A 26,760-nucleotide genomic window follows, 5' to 3' on the forward strand; every position below is an offset into this window, starting at 1 on the left:
TAGTAGACCAGCCAAACCTCAAAAAAGGCTCTAGATAAGGATTCGACGGCATTTTTTGTTAATGCTCCGTTCTCATTCTGAAAGTCTTGCAAAAATACTAAGGAATAGCGTACGGCCGGATGTTACGCGCGTTTTTGCCGAAAAATGTCATTTTTAGCACAAAATTCAGAAGCATGTCAAAAATCACGATTTTTATTTTTTGCTTGCATTCAATTGATATTTGAAAGATCATGACTTTCAATTGTCCCTTTTAATGAAATTGCAATTTAAATGTGTTTCCTTAGCAATTTAAAAAGTCATTTTGTACAGCCATACATGGGGCTCTCAAATGTTTGGGTGTTGTTTTCTCGAAATAATATTCACAGATTGATTAACGTTCTGCAAAGTTTGCTTTTCCAAGCTAATTAGATGATCTTCCAAAAGTAATTTAATGTTTTATAAAACTACAAGTGCTTCTTTAATTGAATGTGTCAATATTATTTCTAGTTTTCTTGAAGAAATCTTTACTTTTAATCAAAACTCTGAACTTGCAGGAACTCAGAAAATGCATTTTCGAGCATTTTCCAATAGCCCCGCGCAGCTTGTGTGCGCGCGAATACTTAATACGTGTGCATACGTCTACCCCTACGAGCTAATTGCTAAAATCTCTCTCGCGCGCGAGAGCTGCATGCTTCGGTAGTTGAGTTGGAAACGTGGTGACTGGAAAAGGGACTATTTCCTTCGAATGTAAGTAACTTTTAATAGTAAATAAATACATAGTTCTTTATTGCACTGCATAACGGAACTTAAAAATCTGTTTTGATCTAACAGTTAGATACACAACTTTGATCTGAGACTTGGTTAATATCAAGGTTCAAGCGCACGTTAGGCCGATGTCTTTAATTACTGTATTTCGCACCGATCCCGTGGGCGCGGGCATGCCTACCAACACCCGGGCCGCCACCCGACCGTGCCGGCGGTGCTTGTTAGTGGAACCCCGATTATTCCGTAAAGCACGTCTTTGACACGGTGCGAAAAGAGGCCTAACAAACATTAGGTCTACGTCTAGATTTAGGTGTCTTGTTCGTTCGATCTAGGTTTGTAATCTATGGCCTCATCACATGCAGTTGGACTGAATCCTCGTCTACTGTTAGGTCTAATCTATCTAACGGTTACACTCTCTCTAACTGTTAATACTAACGTTAGTGTTAGACATTTTAGCTAGTAGGGGTGGTGTTTACTCTAACGACGAACGTTAGTGTTAATAGTGTTAGAATGTACGGCTACGCCTGTTATTATGCCAAAACAATTCAATCGGGCTAGGCCCTATGATAGTATAATCACAATGAACTTAACACCTAACGTTAGCGCATTAGCAGTTGTACAGTATAAACGTGGAGCTTACTGCGCTGGTTAGATGTAGGGTGTAGGGCTAGAGCCAGGTCCAGGGCAAGGGGCTGTAGTCTATACAGAAGATGTAGATGTAGATCTACCAACGTTTAGAGTCTAATATACTAGACCTACAATATAAAATCTAGGGCCGGGGTCTGAAGCATAAATAGCTGGCGACTGGAATTAGGATCTAGGTCCAACCTTAGTCAAGATCTGGGCCACTGATTCTACCTAACGTTAGAGGTTTCTATTAACCTTCTACTCATATCTAGGCAGTTTTGTTGTAAAGACCCAGCTTACTAGGCCTAGCTAGACCTAAGTTTAGACATCTAGAGTTTCTAAAATCAATGCATAATAATTATACTATATATGTAGGCTAACTTTGATCAAAAAGTTCATGTTAGATCTAACAGAAGATCCTAACATTAGCTCTAACGTGAATTAGCTAGACTAATATTAGTCTCTAGAGCAGAGGTCTAAGGTTGATTCCACTCTTTCTGGTATTTGTAGACCTGTGGGTTCAGAAAAAGAGTCTAGGATTTAGGCCTACGTGTTTTATATTAAAGCGAGTCTACAACCAAGTGATCTTGCCATTTGAATATGCCCGAAAGAGAGAGAGAGAGAGAGAGAAAGTGTTCAGTCCTGACTGCCAACCTCTCCTAATCTATGAATCATTTACATGTACTCTTCTAGTTTACAAATAGATCTAGTCAAAGAGGAACTATTTAGAAATGTCTTTACTCATAAGTACCAAGTTCTTATGTTAATGTCTCAAAGAATAAAGGTTAATTTAAAAAAAATGTAAATATTACATTTTTAATGGATCATTTATACCGACTCACTGAAACCTAAATATCTTCTTCTTTTTTAACTTTTTAAAAAGCTAAAAAAAAATCATCTTAATAAAAGAGATATATTTTTAGTTATAATTGATTTGCCTGGGGAACAAAGAAAATTATGTCAATGTCAAGATGCCTTTTCAAAACAATCAAATTTCAAATTGATTTTATTTTTTGTTCACTGTTAGCTTATAATGCTCTGCTTTAAAGATGAAATTATTTGAGTCATGTTGATTTCTGTTTTCAGCCAGATGTACCAACAAGTGGACAGACTGAGTCTTGTCTTCAAACTTCACCAGAGAGAGAGAGACATAGGCCTATCCTGACTTGCCAAAATCTAATTGTAAAGACTGAGCTCTTTCTACCTGCAACAAAGTGCAGAACAACCAGAAGGTAAGAAACGGTAATCTAAATCCAAATACATTGAGTATCAAATATTCCTATTCCATTTGAATAAGTTGTAACAAGCATGTTTTCACTTTGACAGTTGCATTACAATGCAGTGTACAAGTACTTTGCAAACAAAGAGACGAGAATAATCTTATACACGTGTATCTCCATTTATATAAGAAGGGGAGCAAATCTATGATCAAATGTGTATTCTTGTTTTCTTGTAAATTCATTGCATGTTCTATTGTAGAGGATCATATGAAAGAACGGTATTCTATTTACTGAAGATGAGATCATATAAAAATCAAACGTAGATATCATCAAGTAAGATATTATATGTAATGAAATATTTCTCAACCATGTCAATTGGCACAAGTGTTTAATGTGTGCACAGATGAAAATACGTCTGTAGTCACAGATCAATTAACTTTCCATAGTTATTATGTTGCGTTAAGTATGACGTAAGGGTGATATGCTGTGATGTATTGTTCTTTATTCTTATCAAGGTGTCAGCAACAAATGGACATGCTGAGTTTGAGATCACATCCGCTAGAGTGAGGGGGAGATAGAAAGATGTCTTGACTGCGATGTGAATGCCCTTTCCAGCTCAGAAGTAAGTGTCAACGATTTGAAATTAGGAATATCATCTCATGAATACAAACCGATTTATGCAAGGAAATCATATCCTAATCCACATACAAATGAGAGCATGATACAATCAAATATTTGTGTCCAGGAATTACAGGTGTCAAGATGACTTCCATCCTACATAACTCATTTTCAGTAAGATATGGCTTTAGAGCATCAAAGATGATAATAACAATGACATGATTAATGTATTACATGTAAGACAAATTAATGTTGACAGTGACCTGAAGATCCAAAATCTCATACTAAGGGATTCATGAGATCGTGATGATTAATTCTAATTCATGATGAATGTGTTTGTTTTTTGTTTTATTTAAGTTTTTGTTGATTGTATTTTCGACCAGAATTAGCACAAAGTGGACAAAATGGACCCTGCAAACCACAGCCAACTACGAACAAGAGAGAGAAAAAAAAGAAAGAGACAGATGTCCTGACTACCAACTTCTAGTCTGTGCATCCTGTACTCTATTTCGAAAGGAAATATGGGAGGTAAGCAATAATACATGTAATATGTAAACCCCAAATATGTTGGAATATTTTGTCAAGCCTTTGACATCTTGACCAAATTTTTGACTGTCGATCGTTCATTGGGCAGAAAATTAACGCATGTTTGGCTAAATGAATGCAGTACTGCATATGCATGTAGTCAATCACTCCAACAACGAAGATTTACATGAATTAACGCTGATTATTTTTTTTTAGCCTCTGTCAAAGATGGTTGCAGGAGTTTTTATGTTGTTGCAGTCATCCATTCACACGCACATCTGTCCTATTCTCATCTTGCAATAACTTAACATTTACTAAGCAGATCATCTTCAACTTTGGTTTTATACAGAAGAAATGATTACCTGCTGAGCCTTGTACAAGTAGCATTTTAGCTATTGTTGTGATTTTGCTGTTGATTGTAAATTACAGGGAAACCCTGATTTTTATTGACTGTAGAGCATTGCTACCATGACATTATATTTACCTTCGGATGGCAAAGTTACCATAACCTCTAAGCAATTTGACTTTGATTTTTTATGAGGGTATTGATGTGAAAGGTCACGGGGACATTATATGCACGAAAGTGTTGAATGTATCCAGTTGCAGTATCAGGCAAGCACTACCTTGAAATTCTTTTGAATGGAATAGAAAGCTTAATGGAAAGAATTGGATATTTGGATCATGAAAGTTTCCTACATTTTATATTTCATCGTGTACTCACGGTTAAATTGCTACAATTAGGATCTACTGTATAAAATAATATACTTTACAGTTTCAAGGAAACACTTACATATAGAGGAAATCAAGTAACCGTATGTCTTTATGAGCGTATATGTCACTGTGTCTTCACCAAAGATTAAAATGCCCATGTCACTTTCCTCATCAAGTAAAGACAGATACACCATTCTTTTTCTCTCTCTCTCTCTCTCTCTCTCTGTCTCTCTCCAGAAACAACCCTGCCAGGCTATCCGGTCCGCATCCAGATTCCGTATGAAGGAGGTCATCAGAACCTGAACTTACATGTGGAATGCATCCATCTAAACTTCTCAAATATAATCACAATGTGCTTTCAGGACTATTATAGAAGTTGAATATATAAAAGACATGTGTGTATATTAGAACTTTCTACTAATCCAGATTAAATGCTTCGTTTCTAATCTTTTTTTTTCTTTTTTTCCCTTAGTGATGAAGTAAAACAAGGCCTGATATCAAAATGTTTACAACACTACTTGGCAAAGAGCAATTTACAACTATGATTTGATGTAGATCTACTTCCAATTTTGATGGCAGCATTAAAGGGATGAGGGATGGTCTACTTTTGGTTGAGATGGGGGCTGAGATGGAGATTTTGTAAAATAATGAGAACCCTGTTATGAAATATTAAAGAGTAAACAATACCAAGAGGAATTCCAAATTTATTTGTTAAAAATTGATTTTGAAAAGGCTGAGATGTACAAAAACAAAGAGGTCCTAATAAAGGTGGCACCCACTTCTAATTATTATCATTCTGTGTCACTTTTTAAAAAAAATTCTCGGCCGTCTCAGAACCAAGAACTTTAATCAAACAAACTTCAAATTACTCTAAGAATTTGATGCTCTTTCATATTTCATAAGTTGTTTTATTTGCTTGCAAAAAGTTAAAGTCTGAATCTCCATCTCAACCAAAACTATACCATGCCTTTGAGACTCAGAGTTACAAGCCGCATACTAGTAGTTCATGGAAATTGATCCTGTTATTTCCTTTGAAGCCCAAACGCCAACATTTCAATCCTGTCAGATTGGAATGTCTTTTGTTTTTGTTTTTTTTTTTTTGGGGGGGGGGCAACAAAAGGGAAGTGAACTTTGCCTTCATCAGATGGAGGAAAGTATGTGACATGTTAGAAAAAAAAAGAAAACTGCACGTTGAAGTGCTTAAAAAGAGAAAATTTCACAAAGTAACAGTTGGTGAATCTGAAGGGAAATAGCATAGAGCTTGTTTTTTCTTTTCTAGTTTAAGATATAAAAGAATAGTATGTAGGTTAAAGGAACGAACATAAGTAAAATGTTTCAATCGAAACGCCAAGTACAAGAAGTATAGTGAAAAGAAAATGTACTGGTCAAGATGTATGTTTTGCCAGGTTTCTTTCACATGTGCCATAATTGTCATGATGTTGGTAATACTGTATGTTAGCTATTCAGGGCCCCAGCAATGTATTCTGGTACTTGGAATAAGGGAAAGTATTAGAGGGAAACACCCATGCATTTTGGAGAGGTGATTTTTTTTCTTCACCGAGAGACGAGTATTCAGTACAGATATCTTATCACACTGGTCTGCAGAACACAAAAATAATATCAGACTAATAGTAGATTTTTAAAAATTTGGCAGTCACCATTCTAATTTAGTTGTACATTGACGAAAGTTCAATGCAACAGCGTACAGTCATAATTAGCTAGGATATGTAACCACAAATTGTTAAATATTGAAATATTGCTTAAAGAGAACATTTTGTTTTTCTAACTGGTGTAACGTTTGTGATGCTGGACACATTATAGTATACGTCACATAAAAAAAGAATTGAGGCTATCAATGCAGTTAATGTAGTCAGCGCAATTTGTATTGTTTTTCAAACTCTTTGGATGTATGTCAGAGATTTGTTCATGAAAGACATTTTCACTGAGGACTCATTCTTTTCTAATGCTTTTAATCATTTAAGAAGATTGCTTTCAGATGGATTTTTTTGTTTGTTTTTAGATGTCCACAAATGGAGACTGAGGTTCTTAACCTTTCAAAACGAAATACTGTTGAAGAGAAATAATTATATATATTTTGCAGGATTCAAGCATGTTCTTACTGTGTATGATTAGCGTTTTGGTAACCAGCAACATAGATGTCACGTGCTGCTATTCTAGTAAATGTACGCTAATGGCAAATCATTGCTCTAAAAAAGAGAAATTGCCTCGTTTACTGTTTACTGTATTTCATTCGTGAACGCTGTTTGACACGGTGGTTGCGGGCGTGTGCACAATGTGTAGTACGTTTTGTTGGTTGACTAGGAATTTAGAGTGTTGGTGATAACTGAAATGATTTTTTTTTTCACAAATTTGTGATAATATAGAAAAAAAAATCGAATTGCAAGCAAACAAGTTGTTACATGTCTGCTCCAAGGACATAGAACTTGGCCAAGGATTAATATAATCTGCAATATAGACTCGATGATATAACCGACTTAATGATGGGAAGGGGAAATGAGGCTGTTATTGCATTGTACGCATTTCACTTCTACTTCCTTTTTACTTCTTGTTTTCTCTATTAAGGGTGATATTTGCCTTACTTTTTCACACAAATTCGGGATACATAATAACATTTTTATGTCGCCGACTAAGTGTGAGTTCCAAACAACGTTCATGTAAACAATCAACCATCATAAAAGAAACATTTAGTGTAAGTCTTCTGCGGGAGAATAAATCAAAATAAAATGCAAACACCTCGCCTTAGAACATTACAAAAGTAAAAGTGATTTCGTGCCTATCCCTTGCAGGGCTCCGTTTCAGGGCCTGAGAATGCAAACTATATAGCATTTTGAATTCCAAAGCATTCTCGGGGGAAGGGGTGAATATGCAGGATGGGAGATTTGGTATCGTAATTTTTCCCAGTAACACGTGATTTGTTATCACGGTTTCCATGACAACCATTTCCGAACATAGTAAACAATTTATATATAACTCTTAGGTTTCATTGTTAAACATAGATTAGTTAGATTGATACATTTTTCACACACACACAAAATGTTTCAACACTTTCGTACGTTTTACAATTATGAATATTTGAAATTTTCAGGGAGTGACCTAATGATGATCAGTTGCCATGGTAACAACACTACTGCTTTTATTTATTTATTTGTTTATTTATTTATTTATTTATTTTTTTTTTTGGGGGGGGGGGGGAAGAAGCACATTTCAGTCATATCAAGGTGCCACAAAGGGTTTTGCAGTAAGCTATCCAACCTGTCCATTGACTTCGCCAATTATGTGAGATAAATACCTACACGCACTACACCATGTACAATATATATGGGCTTACGCTATACATTCGATCTTTCATTCAAAATGCGCGTCCGGTAAAAATACATCGTCCCATTTAGGATAACATAAAACGAGCTATCTTTCGCCTTATCTTGTAATTTCTTTGCTGCATAAGATATCAGAATATATATTATATTTCGAAAAAATAAAAACTTTTGAATAGATTGCTTTAGGTAGTTTAAAACAACTTTGAAATATTGGCAGATTTTACAAAGTACAATTTTTGAATAAATCAAGTTTTTATGTTTCATTGCGCCATATATGTGCGTGTAAAAATGGATATTCTACATTCAAATGCATATTAGTCAGGTTCTAAACTTGAAATGGAAGATAACACGTTTCTAGTTTGAAAGGTACTTATCAACCATTACTTATTTCGGTAAAAAAATAAAAATCGTGATTTTTGACATTCTTTCACATTTTGTGCTAAAAAAAGGCATTTTTCGGCAAAAACGCGCTTGACATCCGGCCGTACGCTAAACTTGAGTATTTTTGCAAGACTTTCAGCTGGAAAACTTAGCATTAACAATTTTTGCCGTCCAAAGTAAAAAAAATCGTCTTGGCTGGCCTACTATAACAAGAAGCACAACAATGAAATGCAACATTTAAATATTATGGTGGATGGTGTATCATTGGAACAAAAAGAGAGTATTAAATTCCTAGGAATATATATAAATGAAAATATGAAATGGAATGTTCATGTACAATACATCTCTGATAAAGTATCTCGTAATGTTGGTATACTTCAAAAGTTAAAGTATTATGTCCCTCAGAATATTTTATTTATGTTATAAAATTCATTGATATTATCGCACATTTCTTATTGCAACATTGCATGGGCAACATAAAAAAAGCCACATTGATAGTATATTACTTTTGCAAAAGAAAGCAATACGTATATGCACCAACTCAGGTTATCGAGACCATTCAGATCCTTTATTCGCAGAATTAAGAACACTTAAGGTAAATGACATTAATTTTTTGCAAAACTCACTCTTTATGTTTCGCTCACATAATGGTCAGTTGCCATCTTCTTTTTACTCATTATTTCAATTAAATAAGGAAATACATTCTTATCCAACAAGACAATCTGGTAAGTTTCACTTGTATAATCCCAAAACAGTGATGGCTCTGAAATCTGTCAGACACACCGGACCCGATATTTGGAATTCTCTTCCTTCTGAAATTCGAAGTTTAAAGTCCACGTATTCTTTTAGGAAGGCTGTAAAAACGATGTTGTTATCTGAATATCAGTAATTCCATTGTCATTGTTATATACACGAAATTCTTTCGTACAAATATCGACACAATTAATCTATTATGTAATAATGATTATGTAACCGACCATGACCTGTATCAACTGTCCACCTGTACCTCGTTGAAGAAATATTTTGTCATGTCTTGCTAATCAGTGATACAGGTGATTTTATTTTGTATAAACCTTTAGTGAAAGCAGACAAGCCTCTCCCTTCCCTTTCTCCTTTTAACTATCCTATCTCTATGCAAGTCATCCCTCCCTCCTATTCTCCTTCCGATGTACATTATAATATTATGTTATGCTACGGGGGCTGCACGCAAATCAAGCTACGCTTATGCTGTAGCCCCTCTGTATTATTTATTGTAGTATGTTTTGTTGTACTTTTCCTGTACATTGTACACAGGCAATGAACAAGAAAATACTTATATATATTATCATATTTATGTTTGTACATGAATGTGTATATGTACAATGATGATACAGAAACCAATAAATCAAATCAAATCAAATCAAATCAAATTGTCCTGGAATTCTCATGTGAATCATATATGTTCAACAATATCGAAAAGTATTGGTGTTCTGTACAAATTACAATTTCTTCCACAAAATATTTTAAATTTAATTTATTTTTAATTCGTTTGTTTCAGTTCACATAAAATATTGTAGAGTTGTTTGTGGTTTTACTACAAAGGAAAATATTGATCGTATTCATAACTTACAGAAACGCAGCATTCGTTTGATAACCACTTTTCATATTTAGCTCCCAATAAGGAAAGTATGATTTTTATGTTTAAAGTTTCAAACTATGTTCTTTCTGAAGTATTTCACAACCATTTCACTTTGAATTGTTCTATACACAATTATAATACCAGGAATGCCAAAAATATTCACACACCATTAAACCGGATTTCAAAAACTAAATCCTCCATTTCTTACCATGGCCCTATTCTTTGGAATACTCTTCCTCCAACAGTCAAGAGTAGTAAGACCTTACGTCAATTTAAAAGGCTTTATAAAAAATATATTTTTGATGAAATGTATCTGAAACTGTAAGTATAGGTATGCATTGTTTCCACCTCTGCCTCTTTTCTTTTCTTTTCATTGTATCTTTGACCTTTGTTTTATCAATTGAATTTGTATGATAATTGTTTAGTTGAAATGTATTAATATCTGTTTGTAGGGGATCATTTCCAACAAGCCTCGTGTGTGCTTTCTATAATCCCTCCATTCAAAATGTCTAAATGTACCAAGGCAATTGTGCTTTGATAATTGTAGATGTTATGTTTTGATATGGAAATAAATGAATGAATGAATGTAATGGCGCGTTGTCACAGTCTGCCTGCTCAATCAAATATGTATAAATGCTATTGATTGTTGATATTTGATGGAATTCAAGATTCCTCTGTCATGCAGGCACCTTTTAGTGACAGTATTAGCTTGTAGTGTTTAACAACGTTAAGCTAACACAAGTTAGTACAGTCTACTATGTCGAAATATTGGGTCCCGTGAGATTTTCTGGCCAAATTTATATATATATATATATATATATATATTGTAGCTAACTTTGTCAATTTGGGGGGCTGAATGAAAAAAAAAACCTTTTGTTCCATTTTTTGTTCGACCTCGTCTTCAGTCACAATTTTGAGTTTTGCATCGGCCGCAATAGAAAACTGTATTTTGACCCAATATTCTCATAATGGTAGCATCATAGAATGTTCAAATTTGATGCAAAAAGCATGTTTATATGATGTCAGACATTCTGATACACCCTTTTCTGATATTGTACATTCTTTTGATTCAATTTTCGGGCAGCCATTTTGATATCCAAAATGGTCACCATAGCTAAATATGTTTTTACCCATATTCCGGGTTAAAAGCATTATGGGAAGCACAAATTTGGGGCAAAAAAAAAACAACAACAAAACATGCATTGTGTAGATTGTAATGGGGGCGCTGGGGCATAGTGGATAAGACTCACGACTCCCGAACGGAGGACCGCGAGATCGAATCCCGCCCAGTGCTTACGTCCTTGGACAAGATGTTTTTACCCACAATGTCCCTCTCGACCCAGGTGTATAAATGGGTACCTGGCAACGCTAGGGTAATAATGATAGCAGGGCCCTCTGGTAGAGCAGTGGCAACACTGAAGAGGCTACCCTGGGTATACAAGACCTTATTATTATTATTATTATTATTATTATTATCATTATTATTATTATTATTATTATTATTATTATTATAATTTGGAGTAAAGAGCATGAGTATGCTATCAGACATTCTGAAACATATTTTTCTGAAACGATGGCTCATTTTGATATTGTTGATGATCATCTTCAAATTCAAAATGGCCACCATACTTGAATGTTTATTTTGACCAATTTTTCATGTTGTATAAGTAATACAAAAGTTCACATTTCGGGCAAAAGCCGGGCTCGTGACGTTGAACATACATTCAAACGTCCTTTTTCCCTCCTTGATATTGCAGATCACTTTCGAAGCTACCATCTTAACATTCAAAATGGCTGCTTTTCAACTTATATTTCTGGATGCAAGCAACTTCTAGACATCAATGTCTATGGTTATGTACAGCGTACATTCTTTTAAAAACACACACATGGGGCCTATACATTCTGTAATACTGGATTTGTATCGGTCGCCACTCTTGAAATTCAAGATGGATTTCGACCACGAAATGCTTCTTGTACTGAAGGTACACTGCCAGGTTGAAATGCAAAATGGCTTCCGTGGGAAACATTACTCTGATGGCATTGCGTTTGAATACAATTTGTGAATGGGAAATCATGTGATTCTTGTGTCAAAACAAATGACTTTGAAATGTGCCTCCTGATAACCGTTTCCTAGTGACTAAATGCCCAATTTTGGCGATTTGGTTGTAGAATTTAAATAAACAATATTAGCCATATATTACTAATTTCATGGGGAAGTCACTTAGTTAATGTCTTCCAGGCTCATTCCCTGCATATGTTTTTAAAGTGACAGAAATCTAAGGCTGTACACAGGGGAGCATTGGTTCTAAATTCTTCTAGAAACAATGACTTTTGCATTTATTTTTTGCTACATGAGCACGATAATGAATTTTGTGGCTACCGTTGGTGTAGGGAGCTCCTAGCATTCAATTACAGAGTTAATGTATACCTTCAGGAAATATCTACAATGTGCCATATTATATTCTCCTGTAGTACCGACACAAATTAGTTTGTGAAAAGTGTATAAGGTTTGCTCTCTTGATGAGTTGTGTCAAGACTCTACCAAGCTAAAGCGGGAGATTTTCCTCGTTGAACTCATCCGCGCTCAACTTCTGGAAGGCATGGACTGTGTCATTGCACATGCTGTATGTTTCAAGGCTTAAATCCTTCTTGGTCCATCTGCTCTTCGAGACATCCTCAAATCTCAACTTCAGCAATGACTGGGTATTTACAGGTCTATCAGACTGTAGAACCAGTACAAATGTTATGAGAAGTTGGTGATCCTCTCAAGCGTGATGACTTTGGATCAGATCTTACAGGGTGCATTCTAATTCCAAGAGCTGAATGAGTGGCCTTTCTCATACTATCCTATAATATGTAATTCTTTCAAATACAAATTCTTAGTACAGAACATGAAAACTTCCCTTCTTTATTTTTGTTAGAATATCCCCCTTGAATGTTTCTGATACCTGATTGCCACACACAACATTCATCAGCTTTAATGCAGTGAAAATTTCTTGAGATTGCTTTCATTTGATGGTCTTGTAAATTGTGGAGGAACTCTTATGCATGCAAAGCGCCACAGAACTGAGATAATATTCTTCCTTTGTAGTTTTAGAATCCTTGGCCGTATAGCAGTAAGCATCTTGGGAATCTTGATAATTGAGGATTACCCACACAAGGGCAATCAGGAAAAAGCCTACTCATACCTAATTTCTTATTCCAAATTTCATTTCCTTCGTTATTCCAGAAATATGTCCAGCAAACCTTGTTTTAGTTTATTGCCCACAAAGAGGCTTGTGAATGGGATGCCTGATATGGCGACCATGGCATTTCTTGTCATTGCGACACTTTTCCTGGTTTGTCTTTATTCTCTCATGGCAGCATCAAGTTTTTGAAAATCACCTTCAATTAAATAACAATGCTTGCTTTTGTACAAATGTAATGCTTGGCTTTGTACAAATGTTTAATGATTAGGAATGAATGTAATCATTAATGAGATTACAATATAGTGTTGGCTGAGAGGCAAAAACAAACCACGCGTGTATTAAAGCTCATCTACCCGCCTGGCTAGATGGGATGTTAAATGCTATTACACGCTTGCCCACACTTATGGGACAGTGGTATGGGATCCGTCCTCCTCCTCTCCCCCCCCCCCCGCCCGCATACGCAGTTTTTTCCCCCTCAGCATAACTTGATGACGTCATTGGAACCTCGTCCTTTCATTTTGAATTCATGGCGGCCATTTTAAATTGAGAGATAGCTGTCATTCTGCGTATCGTGGAAATGAATTTGGTCTAAGACGATTTTGGTAAATTCATCTGAGGCGCTTACCACATTAATAGGCCTTTGTTTTTTTTTTATGGCTGTCAATCTTGAATTTCAACGTGATAGCCTATTTAGTGATCAACAATTGGGACACAGCTGTGTTGGAACGTTGGACAAAACAAGCATGTGCATACTTGAAAATTTGATGCTTCTACAATAATTGCAAACTGAGATATGGTAAAAACGCTATGGCGACCATTCTGAATTTCAAGATGGCAGCCCATAAAGTCTATCAAATCAATCCAAAATATCTGAAAACGATATATTACAGTGTCGAACATCAAAACCATGCATTTTGCCCCAAATTTGAAGCTTCTACAATGTTCACTTTATGAGAAATGGGTCAAAATACAGTTTGCTGTGGTGGCCATTTGAAATTCAAAATGGCGGCTGAGGACGTTATTCAATTCAATTCAATTCAATAGTGTATCTATTTCCATCATCAAAAAGAAAAAAAAAGTTGACATAATCCAAAGTGATTTGGATTTTCATTTTTCAAATACAATATAAAGTATATGCACGAAATGATGTCATAGAAAAGAAACAACGCTTTTTGCTATGGCAACAAAAATAGTAAATAATCACACTTATAAAAAACAGGGTTCCACTAAGAAAACCAAGCTTGTAAGACGTGGAATACTGGAACATAAGAACAACAGCACCAATTTGTTATACCTATGAAACATATTCATTTTAAATTCTTCTATATACTACTGTACATTTACTCATTTATGGATGCTGATACTAAGAACAACACTTACTAGAATTTTAGAATGCAAACATATAAACTATATAACATATCACATTTGTGGCACAGACACTGTGGGGCCAGGTATGCCAGGAAAACTGAACGGAAAGGAAGATATGCAATCGGCCACAAGAAATGACAACAACAATAACAACACAAAACACAGAAATAACAGAACTTGAGGAAATGCACTCAGACAGATACTGGACAACGAAGAACGAGGAAAGAGGAGCAAGAAAGAATAGAGAAGGAAAAGGAGAGGGAAAAGGAGAGAGATGGAAAAGGTATGTGGAAACACTACAAAATCTCAAGGACAAGTGAAACATAACGGGTTTTTTTCACTAAACAAAATTAACTGGTATATTTAGAAAACAAATATTTTTTAAAGTTAATACTTAAATGTAATTAACTTCACAGATTCTTTTAAATCATTATCTAAGCTATTCCAAAATCTGGGTCCGGTATAAACAAATGTATTTTGAGTGTGTACAGTTCTCACCAAAAGGAAGATGAAATTCTTTAGATTGTCTCGTGGGATAATTATATACGTGGCTGTTGCGGTGAAATAAAGAATAAAATATTTTGGGTAGATGGTTGCAGTTGTAGTTAAACATGAATTGACCAAGTTGAAATAAATACAACTCTTTTATTTTCAGAATTTTGTGTTCAACATGAAATGTTCACAAAATGTTATTGGAAAAAATGGAACCAAATTTTTCGTTTTTTTTTTTTTCAGCACCCCCAAGTTAACAAGTAAGCAAAAAAATATCATTATTGGAACTAAAAATCTCACAAGATTACATAGTAGTCTCTTCTAAATGCAGAGATACACTTACCTTCTTCGGCTAATCCACACACAGAAGCAGCCAATGTTAGAAACAGCACTGGTCCGTATTTTCTATCCATCACAGCTAGGCAGTCAAAGACCAAGAAAGGTGATGGAAATCAAAGCGTGAGGGTCAGGGCAAACAAAAGTAAAGACATTTACTATTGCTATTAGACATGTGAACCCACACATGTTGCCCCTATAAAGAAACATATAACAATCATTCAAAACTAAAAAAAAAATCAAAAATATCACTCAACCTCTGATCTCATACCTTTAACGCCATGGCCCACATCAAACTTCAACATTAATCGAGCAAATTCCTGGATTTCCAGCCGACTTCAAACCCTAAACATTTGACCTCGTAAGCAATAACATCATAATAACCAGCATAAAAGATGTAGCACATGCGTACAAATCAAAACTAAAGACTGAACGAAAAGTAAGTTACCCCTAAAATAAATCGCTGTAATTTCTGAATCAGGAACCTTTGACGAAATCTAAACACAGGGGCAAGTAGCTGTACTTCTAAGTTACCTAACATTTGGAATTCAGTGTATATCGACGCGTCACGCTTCAGTGAGCACGCCTTAAAGGCAAAATGGTCACTTTTTGAAGTTCATAAGGCGTATTTTGTAACTTTATTTTAAAGCCCAAACAAAGTTCTGGTACGCCTACAAAAGTTGTCAAATTTCGGTCCCAAATGTGAACGTATGCTTAGGAAATGTGCAGGATAACGATGTTATTACAAGATATTCGATGGGTAACGACGAAAATACGAAATATTAATCAAAAAGCTTCAGTCTCAGAACTTACCCGAACGGGGTCAGACTAAACTCGGACTCGGGGATAACTCGGCTTTGACGGCGGGGGATGAGTTGTAATGGTTGTCCCTCTGATTGTACAGTGTTGTCCAATGGGAGCGGCCTGTATAAACTAGCGCTTTGTGTTCTGGCTACTCGCAGTAATGGTCCGAGTTGTTACAACACGCGCATCAAAAACCTCTTTTGCGCGCATGCAAAATTAGTGTGCGCCTATCAAGCACCTCTAAAACAATCAAAGGCGCTTGATAAACAACAACAAAAACTCCAAAGACCGCGCGTCTCAGCAACTGAGGACCGCGCGCTGTCATTTTTGTTTTGTTTTGTACAGGATTACTAGTACGTTAGCACGCACTTTCCTGTCCATTCAGTTAGGCCAGTGCCGTATATAAAGAGAGTCTGGCCAACTCGGTTTTCGGCATATGAGATTTGAAGCCTGTGAGTGGTCAAAAGCTGGTCCCATGATCTACAGGCGCCATGTCGTTACCAAAGTCAATTACGCGGGCGCGAGCATAGCTCACACGCAGTGCCCATTGTTCATTTCGCGCAGCTACGCGCTAATGTTGCTTGCCTTTAGGACGTCCCCAATATTGGTCACGGTGCAGTGGGTATAATAATTGTCATTGCCGTTGTCTACTTTATCGAAGTAGAAGGTATACACGAAAGATATTTTGATATTATTATCTTACCGCGATAAACTAGGGAGGTGACTCCCTGGATAAACTGAAGATTCGTCATGCCTTCCTGCGCAGCATGGCGTTGCATGAAAGAACCTGGCACAAGTGTAATTGCACACCGCTTTCCGACAGATCTAAAAGGAAGGAAAAAGTGGGAAATCGGAGTGCGACGAGAAAGCAGATTCAAACACAAAAGGAAGGAAAAAGTGGGAAATGAGAGTGCGACCAGAAATCTGGTCATCGAGTAGCAACTCGTTTCTGTTCCAGGTGAGATTCATTTTACAGGTCAAAGGATCAAAGTTAGGAAAATGTTGAAATTCTACTATCTACAGGTGTGATCTATTGTTGAAATATTATTACATAGTTCCTCCATACCTTGGGGATTACCCAATGTATATTAAAAAAAAAAAACAGTATTGGCATGCCACCATCACTCCAAATTGACACGTACGGAAAGGTTTTGGCTATGATGGTCAAAGGTCAAGTGAAATACTAACATGACAGGATTTTCCCTATATTTTTAAAATGACCGCTCAAAGTATTTGAATTGTCATAAAGATAGATTAGTCAAAGTAAAAATGCTCAAATTCCTTAATACTTGCTCAGTCTGCGAGTCTTTAACAATAAAATTCCATCCATTCACACCTAGTTTAAGGAAAGTAAACACTCGACGCATTAAATTTTGTGACAAACACACCATTTTTTTTCTACCAGGTATGTGAAACTTTCGTGTAACATTGGAAAGACGTACTCCAGACCTGTTAAGAGAACAATATGGCGGAGGTCTACCAGTCGCCGTTATCTTGTATAGGACATTTTCATTTGTTTTTTTTACTTACTACATATCTATTCAATGATCATGGCAGTGTAGTTCTAATTTGGTGCGGATGCCACCGAGGATATCCCTCATAACGTAATCCAGGTACTGTCTTGTGCTTAGTTCAATTTCAGATCTTTCTCTTTAAATTATTTTTAAACAATTTGAGATCATTTTACATACCTTAATACGCACTTATCGATGACGTTGCCATGTTGTACATTGTACATAAGTGTATTCCTTTTGAATTACATACTAATGTGTACTAGTAGGCCTTCATGCCAGTTTCATACATATGGGAGTAAATAGGATGGTAATTGATGGTTATGTACGTGCGAATCATTAACAATTGTGGAATTCGTCTATCGTCTGTGCACAGCTAGAATTGTAAATTTATATATCATTTTGTTATACAACAATCTTGTTACCTGGACAACTTCCTAAATACAATATATTTATAGCATACAGTCTGGTGACAGATAATGACCCCGCCATTGTAACTTCCTTTTTTTTTTACAGCAATTTATCATGATATTCCTATAAAGGAATTATGCCTATTATTCATCAAGTTTATGTACCTTTGTGTTTGTGTCTATATGAATGTGTAAGAATGATTGCCATGACAGTTGGCTTTGTTCAACATGGTTGGAATGAAAGAATGTCCCTCCCCCAACCTACCCCCCCCCCCCTTTCTCTCTCTCCCTCTCTAAGAAAAAAAAAGTCAAGCATTGCAGACAGTATGTCCCTTGCGCCTTTGGGACGCCTGCGCGTACACGCTAGTTCCCCAAGCGCACGCGCTAAAACCTTAAGCGCACTGTCCGCTGGGTAACGACATGGCGTCCAATTCATGAGTTGGCCAGACTCTCTTAATATACGGCACTGAGTTAGGCCTCATTTGGTATTATGCAGTGGCCAGTAGAATGTGGCGATCACTTACTGCGTGTGAATTGTCTGAAGTAGGGTCGAATTTTTCCCGAGACCGAGTTAGTCTGGAGCCTTCTGGAATAAAAGTCGGTTTTCCTACTATTATTATTTTTCTCAAAATACTCTAAACCGACTCATCATTCCGGCAAACCGCGTCAGCCAGGTAAGTTTCTTAGTGGACTCTTTCGATATATTGCAAGCAAAAATGAAATGGTGCTAGACGGGTTCTCAAGCACTTACCGAAACTTAGTTTTCACTTTAATGATATTGGAACGAATTTCAATTTCCCAGCATAAAAAAAAATATGCAATTCAAAATTTATGTGCTTCCTGTCATACCATGACTTGTGGGCAAAAATATTACGGATGAGTGATTATAGGGTAAAAATTGCCAAAATGGCAGTTTGGTCATGTTTCCCATGGTTCGTTCGTTCTAACATATAGGATTTATGATTTAGAAAGCTACCAACGACTTTTGCACACAATGTTGGTCAATTTCACGGTTGAATGAGCACATTATAAAGCAAACGAAAATGATATTGAAATTATGCATAAGGTAGTATATACTTTGATTTTTTCAACTGAATGTCATCTTTGGTTTTCTGTGTTGTGTAGACTTCAACATTTTTCATGGGAAATTAGTCTAATTTCATTTTGATAAACATTCCGCTATGTTATGCTTCAGTGAGTACAAGAAATATGCCTATCAAAAGAATTTTTGTAAGGAGGTGAAACTGCCATTAGGAACAGTTTAGGTGGTAAATGCTTGCTTGTTGGTGGTATAAATATATGTATAGGCCTATCCAGTAACTCACTGTACCATGAATACAGGCTGTCAATACAATAACAAGTGCTAAATTTCAGCATCAGTTTATACCACTCTTAAGATTTTGTTCTTACAGTTCATGTATGGGGAAGCAGATATTTGATATAACGTCAGCCCTTTCATGACTGAATGACTGTAGCGTGATGCGACGATATACACTGAATTCCAAATGTTAGGTAACTTGGAAGTACAGCTACTTGCCCCTGTGTTTAGATTTCCTCAAAGGTTCCTGATTCATACAGCGATTCAATTGTTTTAGGGGAAGTCTACTTTTAGTTTAATGTTAAAAACTATCACTCAAAGGAGTTAACTCAACTAACAATACTTAGTTTGTGTGCTGTTACTATGGCAATAAAATGTTTGACATTAACGAAAAATGAAGTTTGCACAGCTACATAGCCGTTACACGTGCTAAAGTCGATTGCTCAAAACCTGATAGTAGGCCTTATCATATTGTGCATATCAATACTCGAATATACTAAAAGTCAGTGGTTAAGGTCGACTAAAGAAATTGTATCAATTTACACGACAACTCAAGATTGGATTTATAAAATTTCACTGAACTTGGTCCAAGAATGACGTATTATGAGACAATTAACTAAGCATTCTTTTAGTTAATGGGCAAGAGGTCAAAGGTAAAAAAGGTCAAGTTCAATGCTCAAAATTTCATTATTTCAATTATATCTATACAAAGCCTGGAATATTTAATCATTTTCTTGAAACTTTGTGACTGCATACATGCAACCTACTACAGAATAAAGATTTTCAAGATTATTGAAGGAGTTTCGGGTCAGGAGGTCAAAGGTCACGTGAAAATGTTAACATTTTACCTTTTCTTCGTATCTCGCAAATAGCTCACGGTATTTTCACGGAAGTTGGTACTGGCAGGGATTTTCTAGGAAATTTAGGGGTCATTTATCAGTGGTCAAGGGTCAAAGATCGAGGTCAGTTGGGCCCTCAAAATTCACTATTTCCCTCATATCTACGGAATGCATGTAGGATTTTTCTTGAAACTTCATATTTTATATACATTTATTACCTAGTGGGGATTCTCCGCGAATTTTCCTAGCAAAAGTTCAAAGCTCAAATAAAAGTGCTTTATTTCATTTTTCCGTCATATCTTGAATGTGAATCAAAACATCATGAAACTTGGTACATATTTGTGCATGTTCTACCTGACAGTGCTTCTCTTGTTGAATATCGGAAAAAATGTTAAGCCCTCCCCTCTCAATACGTTGGAAAAGGTATGAAATTCAGTGACATGGTATAGTTATCACTGCCATTGCATTTATACTGTATAGGGGTCGCATGAAAGTTAATTTCGATGCACGTAAGTATAACTTCCGACATTCTTACCTTTTGCATTTTTTACCTGTTTTTTTTTTTTTAACCTCTGACATCTTTACCCAAAACCAGTTAACAATTATATTTGGAAAAAGTTCAATAACATGTAGGTCATGATCATCATTACTGAAATTAGCTAGTATGTGGTGGAATATAACATTCTTTGGACCGCCAGGAAGTTACATTATTCCAAGGGAAATCAATCAAAACCAAGAAGAATGTAACTTTTATCATCCTCGCAAACAGCTGCTGGTTATTACTACTGACTGCTATATGCTTTAATGTGTGATACACGGGCTTCTTTCTAATCACTCCACTCTTCCGACGATCCGTCTCCCGATTCCACTTCCAATTCACACATCAGTCAACACATCGATCATCACATACTGGTGCTCTGTACACATGCACTGCTCTGACACCAATACTTACAAACTTGCAGCGAATCACAATCAAGTACTGTGGTATTGTCCACTGTTCTTTCACGTCTGACTCACTACACTTTGACACGAGCATATGGAAACTTTTTAAGCAACTGAAGAGTTTTGTTGCGAGAATATTGCCTTATTCTATTAGCTTTTTGGATATTAAGTTCAAAGCGATTAAACACATTGTCACATGATTGTTTTTCTTTGTTTTGATGTATAGGTATTGAAATGCATAGAAACAGTTTGTCTCATTAGATGAATCATTTGCTATTTACCCAAGGAAGATCCATCCCAGGTTCAAACTTTATACTTCAAGATCCAGTGCTTAGGTTAGAAATTCTTTCAAAAATGCAGATGTCTTTTTTTTTTTGCACAATAACCTCGCATTGCATTAATGCAAATTTCATGTTTATTTACATTGGTATGAAATCAATTCTTGTAGCTATTGTTTCTATATACTCTATAAGATACTTCGACCAAATTGGGTATTTTGCTGGATACAAATATATATATTTGCATTTTTTTTAACATGTCTTTTGCATAAATTATGCAAATGTTGTCTTATTTGCATAGATGCAGTGTGTCTCTTTTTATAGATGAACATTTTTAAATTGCCTCTATGGAACATTTGTACCCAGTAGGATATTTGTACTAAACATTCATAAACACTTTACTCTGCTTGAAATGCACGTCAGTTCGCACTTAACTTACTATTTCCCATAAATCTGCCCTGATTGCATGCCGTTATTGAAATAATAATAATACAATTGATATTGCCCTTACACGTGTCAGTTTAAATAACAATATTGAAAAGGGGATCGCAACACCATTGTCCAAGATGAGCATGAGTTTGGTTGGATATATCAATTATGAAAGTTAAGTCTCAGAATTTTCATAAACGCGATAATAACGTGCATTGATATAATACACTGTATTCTAAACGGACTTTGTTTTAAAGGGGATGGCTGTAACTGATCAGTGGGAATCAGTGGGAATGCTGGGAGATGGTTGTTTCAATCTTTTGTGGGATTCATTTAAGAGTACATTATATATATATATCTGTTGCTGTGTGAAAATTATTTGCTTCAGAATAATCTTATATTAAAGTATTGTGCAGTTTAATAGTTAAATGTTTCCAGGTTAGCCCGTACAGTGAAGGGGCAATTGTTATCGGTAAACTGAAAATATTACTTGAATATGAGACCATTCTGAAGCATATAATTTTGACACAACAATAGGTATGTAATGTACTCTCAAATGAACCCCATAAAATTTGGAACAATTATCCCCCAGCATTCCCTCTGATTTCCACTGATTAGTTTACTACACGATTCGGGGGGGGGGGGGGGGTGGGCAACGGGTGATTGCTTCACCAAAATTGGCTATGTCGGTATTTGTTTCACGGACAGTTGATCCGCCGACATTATTTCTGCCCTACTTTGGCAAAGGAAGCAAGTGATATGGGTGAAAACGTTGAACGATGTACAATTGGCCATTTTCGGGCTTTGCGATATTCAAACCCTTGTAAAATTGTCACCTGTGGGTGTTTTTCATAGTTTTATGTATCATTTGGTAGGGGAGGGTTGTGCCTTTCAGAAAATATACACTTTGTATTGTTGTTACCGCATTTCCTTAAAAAATAATGCCTTAAAGCTGAAAAAATTGACAAAAATACATATTTTATGAAAAAATCCCAGAATCAGAGGTCGCAATTTTTGTTCTTATCCAATTCTACAGCTTTGTTTTTCCTTGTTAGTAAGCCCACATGCTCCAACTATTTAATCAAGTACTTCTGCCATGAACGTGTTTATTATTTATCTTATCAGGAACTTTTGAATTCACTCATGTCTGAAAAAGAACGTCTCTGAATGAATTATCTTTTCCTTGACGAAAAAACTCCAGGATGAATATGAAAACATGTAAGGCCATATTTATTTAGCGTCTTATCCATACTACCATTCCATCAAAATTTGTGAGTGAGCTGTATAAAATAATCGCGTGGTGGCTCATTAAAGAAAATTATACTTAATAACCGTCAGAGATGTTCGATTGTTTACTGGTGTCATTAATGAAAGTTGATTATGCTTGGGATAAAAACTGGTGATCAGTACGTCAGTGTGAGCCAGGCGATTATGATGATTGGCAACAAGAGCAACATACTGTCCATAAAATGAGTTCTGGTTGAAAATCCAAATTGGCAAACGTCTCTGATCAAAGCGAATGTCTCTGATTGAAAATCTCTAAAGGGATATTCCCTCACCTGACACTTACACACTGCATGATACTTTATTTGCGCGCTTATATTACGCACTGACGCGCCATCCTGGAATCGAGTCGGCATAATTCAACAACGGAAATGCCCACAAATCCTGAAAATGTGAGTAATAACAAAAACTTTCCTGGTGTTTGTGCCGATTTATAGCAGTTATCATTCCGTAGATTTGCCAATTAGTATCATCTGTGAAATTATGTATTTTAACCTTTGGATTAGAAATAAATTAAAGAAGGATAGACAGTAAATATGTAAGATTCTACATGAAGATCAAAGACCGCACGTCTCTGAGCAAAATGAAAAACGTCTCTGATAATTACTGTTTCATGAAATAAAGACATCCATTCTACAAATTATGAGAAAATTAAAGTAAAATTAGGTCTGGATGGGTGCGGTTAGTATTATAGGAACAAGAAGAACAAAGTTTACACGGGCGTGTTATAATATTAAGAAAAAATGAAGCTTCCTGAAAGATGTTGGAAATATGTAGAAGAGTTTCAAATTTAAGGTTTTCTGTTGATTGAGCAAGTGTAAACACATTGCCTAGACAGAAACTGTGTTTTATGACTAGTAATAGGTCAGTAGTCTATAATTATAATGTAGTAGTCACTTTGAATTACGTATTTTTTTGTGAGAGAAGCAGAAATGTAAGAAAAACAGGATTAGGTCAGGGACGTTCTCTGAACAAATAAGATCTGTTCTCAAACCAATATTAATGACCCATCATGGCGAATTGCTGCCTACGTTTGTAGCACATAGGTTCCTCAATCCAAATATAGTGCTAATATCTTGTAAAAATCAAACCCATTAAGTACTGATAAGCAAAGATGTTTACGTCAGAGACGTTATACGGGACGTTTTACATATTTTCAACTACTACAATTGGGAGTAGATCTTTCATTATTCCACAGTAGATGGCCCTCGTATACATACATTGTTCTAGGTAATTTGCGCAATCTAAAAACAATGTTGATTTTATAATTTTGATCAGAGACGTTCATTTTGTGCGTACATTGGTCCAGTGCATGGCAAGTTAACTTTAATATCATTTTTACTCTATTTTTTTTTTCTTACAGCAAGATGGGAAGACCGGATGGATTGTAAACACTCCGAATATCCTGTTTAGGATCTTTAGTCTCAGTCATGTTTATGGAGCCTACAAGTTCCAGACCACAGCCGTGGTACGGTGTACTGGCAAGACCGGACGGATATCTTGGAGGTGCCATCTGTTTACACAATAATGACTTTCCCAACCCCGGTTTCAGGTGTCGCAAGCGACACAGTCGATACTATGCACTGATTGAGGACATTGAATACCAAATGAAGGAGAAATTTAGTTCAATGTAATAATGCCGACTCCGTTTTTAATGCACGTCACTACGTTTGCTTTTGAGCCTGTGAAATTTGAGGCTTATACGCTAAGAAGTAAAGGTTCAAATAATTTGCACCCAATTTGAAACAATGGCAGGACACACTTGAACCCTTAATCATGTTTAATTGCACCCTTACTTAACTGCCTTTTTGAATTTTTGCCAATTTCTGCAAATAAGGTTTTTGTACAGTGGATAAGAATATGCAAATGAGTGAGCTAACCATGTCATAACCTCTCCATTTTCCATTGATCGTGTACAAAAAATAGCGAAAATTTAATGTTTCTGGCATTGAAATCTGAAACATAATGTTATTCCTGGTTGATTACCTTCGGAATAGTGATCAGTTACATATATACCCGGATTTAAGCCTGGGGCATAATTATGTTTGAATGAAAAACTGGAAATTTCAAAATATTATGTTCAAATGTTTAGGCAAGTTGTGAGGGGATGACATGCTCATTTTGCCATTCGCAGATTCATAATGACCATTCAAAAACTGTTTACTGACGAACTAGCGAAACTTCAAAATGTCACAACCTTCTCATTTTTGTGGAGCCCGTATGATTTTCTTTCTTATAAGCGAATAACTTTATACATTTGGGTTGAATTTCCCCTTTAATGAAGCTTTTTCCTCTGGAAGTAAGGTGAAATATTTTAGTGATATTTTTAAGGTTTGTAAGCCAAATACATGAGAAAAGGAAAATTACTAACGTCTGTAATGAAACAAGAAAACGTCTATTAAGAATGTCCCTTACCTAGTTTCCACTATGAACACTATAATGCATCGCCTTTGAGTTGAAGGAAGAAGGATTAATAATCCCCTAACGATGTGACAGATAAAAATTGTGATATTGTTATGTTATCATTGTCAACCTCTTGAAAGAGGTTTTCAGTTCACTTTTGGTCAACAAACAGTTGCTGTACCATACTGTCGATATTCTTTTGAGTTTGGTGTTGTGGCAAGTGCATTACATTGTTTACAATTTATATCTGCCATAGTATGAAAAAAAGCGCAGCGAAATTTGATGCTTCTAGGATAAGCAAAGGTTAATTTGCAGCTTTCTGAGACGACATCATAACAGTGGCCCAGGTAAGGTCCCTAATGAAAATCCAAACTGGCTTATACTCATACAATCATATTTTAGACTAAGGGGTCAAATTAAATTAGTATCAATAAATTTGTGTTTACCTTTGTTATAGATTTGAATTACAATTGAAAGCAAACATATACAAAATTGAGAGCGTGTGGGCACACCTGCATATACACCTGAAGGTAAAATGCAAAAAAGTGGTCATCATTAGAAAAACAACAATTCTTGACATTAAGGCCTAGGTAAATGATTTCTCAATGAATGTGGATTGTCCAGTTGCGAGCATCTTTTAAAATAGGGAGTTTGATGCTTAATTTTAGTGATAACTTACAGCCGAAACGTCCCTGATGGAAAAGCAAATGTCTCTGATATAAATGAGTAATTAGGTAAAGTAGTTGAAATTGCAAATTTTTCATGTAATTTTGTTGTCTGTCATTAAAAGGTGTTGTAAGATCTGAATAATATATCAAGAACAGGCTTGTGGATTTTTGGTGCAGAAATCGAAATTCCTCTTACAATTTGGAGATTCGTAGTTACAATCAGTTAGTATGAAAAATAATTCAAGTTGAAATTACCATTCTGAATTGTTGACAAAAGATTAACATGTGTTTAATAAAGGAATATGTTGTTTGCTCACAAAACTCTTACATATGGATCAAAGGACATCATTTGTATTGCCTATGTCTGAGGAACGTCTATGAGTGAAACCAGAACGTCTCTGATCAAAACATGGCTTACTTCCAGCGTCTGTATAGGGCTTTTATGGTGATTTGATCAAACGAAATGCACTAAATTCATTGTTAGTATCTACTGAACATTAACATTTAAACAAATGATACCCCTGCTACATGTTTTGTTCAAATGAGATGAAAGTGAAGATAAAAATATGAAAATCTCTGCTTAAATGACAAAAACTCCACTTTTTCTTTAACTTCCATGTGTATTAGCTTTTGTAAACCTCACAGGAGGTAAACAATATTTTAGGAACAAATTAACACAGTCTTCGAAAGTATGAAAAAGATTAAACT

The 26,760-nt window shown here is 35.7% G+C and overlaps 1 long non-coding RNA gene across 1 annotated transcript in view; it reads right to left on the bottom strand.

Annotated features, from left to right (window-relative positions):
- The window catches only part of LOC139725206 (uncharacterized), a 60,313-nt gene that overhangs the window by 20,486 nt on the left and 13,067 nt on the right, over positions 1-26,760 (bottom strand). The window contains exon 2 of the long non-coding RNA XR_011710537.1: positions 15,174-15,248. This is a non-coding gene — a long non-coding RNA (uncharacterized lncRNA). The remainder of the gene's footprint in view (positions 1-15,173; positions 15,249-26,760) is intronic.

This window comes from Diadema antillarum, unplaced genomic scaffold (assembly GCF_040938485.1).
Source record: "Diadema antillarum isolate AM-2024a unplaced genomic scaffold, OU_Dant_1.0 seq00000024_RagTag, whole genome shotgun sequence".
Taxonomy (NCBI): domain Eukaryota; kingdom Metazoa; phylum Echinodermata; class Echinoidea; order Diadematoida; family Diadematidae; genus Diadema; species Diadema antillarum.